Source organism: Bactrocera dorsalis, chromosome 3, assembly GCF_023373825.1.
Source record: "Bactrocera dorsalis isolate Fly_Bdor chromosome 3, ASM2337382v1, whole genome shotgun sequence".
Classification (NCBI taxonomy): Eukaryota; Metazoa; Arthropoda; class Insecta; order Diptera; family Tephritidae; genus Bactrocera; species Bactrocera dorsalis.
In genome coordinates, this window is record NC_064305.1 from 22,745,830 (window position 1) to 22,750,287 (window position 4,458).

At 34.9% G+C, this 4,458-nt stretch overlaps 1 long non-coding RNA gene across 1 annotated transcript; it reads left to right on the plus strand.

The window, feature by feature from the left end:
- LOC125777783 (uncharacterized) lies at positions 1–2,053 on the plus strand. Its single transcript, XR_007422394.1, has 3 exons — positions 1–149; positions 322–400; positions 1,752–2,053. It is a non-coding gene; the product is annotated as an uncharacterized LOC125777783 (long non-coding RNA).
- The last annotated feature ends 2,405 nt before the right edge of the window (positions 2,054–4,458 follow it).

The following is a 4,458-nucleotide window of genomic DNA, read 5'->3' on the forward strand; positions in this document are numbered from 1 at the left end:
TTCAATAACTGTACTGCCTTTTATTGCAATTAACCGACAGCAACCTTCAGTGAATGTGCACGTGTTTGCCTATTTGTAAATGTATAAAAGTGTTTCTGTTTACTAAATTAATTTGAGTGAATAAAATAAGTGTTTTTCAATATAATAAGGTGAGTTCGCAACAAAATGTTGTAAATAAATTCGTTTATTTGGGGTTTTATCCAGTTGGGATATATGATCCCATTGGAATTGTATAATTCAAATAAGCGGGACACATAATCCCATTGGTATACATTTCCGAAATGGAAATATTCATAGAATTTATATCTTTCAATTTTACAGAATGAATAATAGAAAAAAATCTGCCAGAAATATGAGGGAAGACGACATTTTGGCGATTATCAATTCCAGCGACTCTGACGTAAGTGATTTTAGTGCTTCTGACTCAGAGTATATTCCGGATTCCGAGAACGAAGTAGACGAGTCTCCGAGCGAGGATGATGAAGTAACGGATATTGATAATGCAATAGTGTTATACAGTGAAAGTTCCAATCTTCCAGTAGTATGGGGAGAACCATCAGTTTTATTTCGTCCTCGCTTTTCTATCACTGAATACGTTTAGCCCATTCTGTTGGCTCAAATTTCAAGGAATGCAAATGAGTTCGAAGTCTTCAAATGCATTTATCCAGAATCATTATTTATTTTTATCGCGGAGTGCACAAATGAACGATTGAGCATTCTAAAAAAACAAAAAAGTTATAATATTGCACCAACTGATGCATCAGAAATTAAAATTTTGTTGGGCATTACGCTTATAATGGGTTATAATCAACTTCCAGAGATTTCTGATTACTGGTCCCAAAATGAATCCATGGGAAATGAGTACATAAAAAAGGCGATGTCGCGAACTCGTTTTCAAACCTTAATGTCAAAATTATATTTTAACTTCCCTGAGAAACCTGAAGCAGCATCTAAGCTTTATTATATAGAAGAAGTTACCAATTGTTTGAAATATACGTTTGTCAAAACTCGTACCGATAGTTTGCGTCAAAGCATCGATGAGTCCATGGCAAAATTTAAAGGTCGATCTTCTCTAAAGCAATATCTTCCGATGAAGCCGACTAAACGTGGCATAAAAATTTGGCAAAGGTGTGATTCTAAAACTGGTTATACATATGATTTTAATATTTATGCGGGTAAAGAGGAATGCTCAACATTATCAGGAACTTTAGGGGAGAGAGTCGTTTTTAAATTGTGCAAAACTATTCGAAATCCAGATACTGCGTTGGTTTTTGGCCGTTTTTTCACCTCATATAATCTGATGAAAACTTTGCCATTTGCTTGCGTAGGAACATGTATTCAAAATAGAAAGAACTTGCCAACCATTAGTGACCGTTTGAAGAAAGGTGAATGTAAATTTTGCATTAGCGAAACCGGTATAATGGTAGCAAAATGGCAGGACTCACGTGAAGTTATTGTTATGAGTAACTGTCATAGTCCTACAATGTCCGTAGTCTTCAGAAAGCAAAAAGATGGTTCAAGGGTTGTTACTAACTGTCCTAAAGCATTGGCTTTCTATAATGAGAACATGGGAGGAGTTGACATATCTGATCAAAAGGTTAAAACTTATGAACAGAACAGAAAATCAAGCAAATGGTGGCGTAAAGTATTTTTCAAGCTTCTCATGACATCTATTGTAAATGCCCATATTGTTTATCAGGAAAATATCCACAAAAAGTTTCAACTGAAAAATTTTATTGTTCCACTCGCAGAACAGCTCATTGCGCAAGGAAGAGTTGGGACAAAAGTCAAAAGGACATCTACAACAAAAGGACCCAGGTCAAAAAGAGCAAAAAAAATGTTAAACGTGGGAGATCATATGCCAGTAAAAGGTGATCGCCGCAGACGCTGTGTTTTATGCACCTCAATAAAAAAAGAAAAACGCACGTATTACATTTGTTCAATGTGCAAAGAGCCCTTATGCTTTGAATGTTTTGGCATGTTCCATAAATAAATAAAACTTAAATTGAGTTACAAATAAAAACTAAATTTTATTATTCTCAAAAAATTATACTAATGGGATATATAGTCCCAATTAATACCGTGTAAATATACCAGTGGGACATATTATCCCAGGACATATCTTCCTTCTGAAGGATACGAAAAAAAAATTGTTTTATTTTTCTCTTTTAGAAGATTACATCCATCCGAAAAAACGACCTAAATTTTTTTAACATCGCTGCGTATAGTACGGTAGTGAAAGGGTTAAGCCTGCATATACAAGTTAACACAGCACTTCAGACAATTCCCACCATCGGTCAGCAACTCAGTACGAAACTCGAAACCCAGGAATAGCTGACGTCGCATCAGCAATATTAGCGGCTTCACACGCGCATCCGATTAACTGCTGACTATAGGGAACGTGACCCGGTACAAGCGTAGGTTTAATTTAGACTTAAGGTAAAAATTGTATTCAGTCTTAAGACAACATTTTTATAATAAAGACGAGGACGCGAGTCCGCTATCCTTTTTTTAAAAATCAAAACCACAAACTAATGGTTTGATTTATATATTTAATTAGATAAGTTAGACTTCTAAAATAGTATATAAGGTTTACAAATTTAAAATAAAATCAGAATGAATATATTCTCACTCAAATAAGGTTTTCATTTCCCCCCACCAGAGGTAGGTAAGGAATGATAAATCTTTGTTAAGTTACAAACATTTGGTCCTTCGAGTCGGATTGTTGGCTCAGCCAAAGAAAAGACCTGTATAAAGAAAATACCGGTAAGTAAGACCTGTATGAAAGAAAATACAGGCAATATATGTAAAAGTCCTATTATATATGAATATATATAGGCATAAGAATAAGAAATTGTAAGACGGGTCCATATTCCCGCATATTCATTTGATCGCATAAGCCGTTTTAGTATGAAACTAAACGCTGTGTAAATACTGTTATTTAAAAAAAATATCCAGCGGCTGTGAATCGAGGCACAGCAAAGTCAACCAGGCGACCAAAAAAATTACCTCCAAAGAATAAGAACAGTTCATTAAAAAAATATTTGAAATGTCGAACACTGCGGACATGTTACAAAGGAAAGGCGATCTACGCGTAGAAGATATAACATTTCAGAAGAAACTGCGCGTAGAAGACATTAGATTTGAGGAAATAAATCTAGATTATACTAGGGCAATAAGCCCAACAGATACAATGATAGGCTTTATAGAACAGGCAATTGAAAGAAGATCGGAAAAAATTCGATCTACAATTGCAGAGGCAAAGCTAAAAATAAGAGACGAAATTGACTTCGAATTTTACGAAAACCGTCTCAAGCACTATTGGAGTTACATGGAGAAAGATATCGACGAATTGTAGATAAAGTACAACAAGCCATCTTATATTTACGAATTTGAAGATCTTTTATTTGAAGTCCTTCTGCGAAGTCTTGTTTGAAAATGATTTTTGTTCACTAATGTCTTTATCCTTTTTGTCGCCGGGCTTCTCAGAAGTAGATCCTGATGCCACAAAGGATACAGTTATAAAAAAATAAGTAGTTTGCGGGCGCAATACCGGTGTGAATAAAACAAAAAGAGAGATAGTTTGAAGTCTGGTGCTGGTGCTGAGGATGAATATGTTCGTACTCTTTGGTGCTATGATTTGCTATGCTTTTTGAAAGATCAAGAAGAACCTTTGGCAGGCGTTACCACAATGCAGGATGAAAATACAAACACATTTGAGGTAAGAAAAAAAGTCAAAATTTTATTGTTTCTTTTTTTTTGTGAACACAAACATTCATTTTGTTTTTATTCCGTAAATGATTCACTTTCTTATATTTAATATATTGTTCTGCCACGGAACTGCTCCCACTGTATTAAAATAATTACAATATTTTTCTCGAGTAGTTTTTGCTAAATTGGATGCGTTCTTTGCACTTGAAGCTTGAAGAGCTGTAAGTCCATAAGAGTCTATCGCTCCGGGATCTGTTTTTTCAACATCGAATCCTCATTTTGCCTCCGTAAAAAGTTATGCAACAGGTTAACACAATTTTCGTGACTTTTTCTGATGATAAATTAATAGTTTGTAGGAGAATTCTAAATCTTGATACTAAAATGCCAAAACAGTTTTCAACAATTCTTCTCGCCCGAGAAAGCCTGTAGTTAAAAATTATTTCTTCTTCCTTGAGTGTGTTGTGGCTAAATGGCTTCATGATATTTTCTAACAGGGGGAAAAGCATCGTCAGCTACGAATACAAATGGTAGTTTTTCTTCGCAGTTTGGAAGCGGCTGAGGGTCAGGAATTTTCAATGTTTTATTTTTTAGAGAAAAAAATTTTGTTTCGCTAAAAAGGCCGGCATCAGACGCTCTTCCTTTTGTGCCAACATCCACCATAAAAATTAGTAATTAGCATTAACCACTGCCATTAAAATGATGGAAACATTTGGACACGCGATTCAAATCCAAAATGTTTTTAACCCA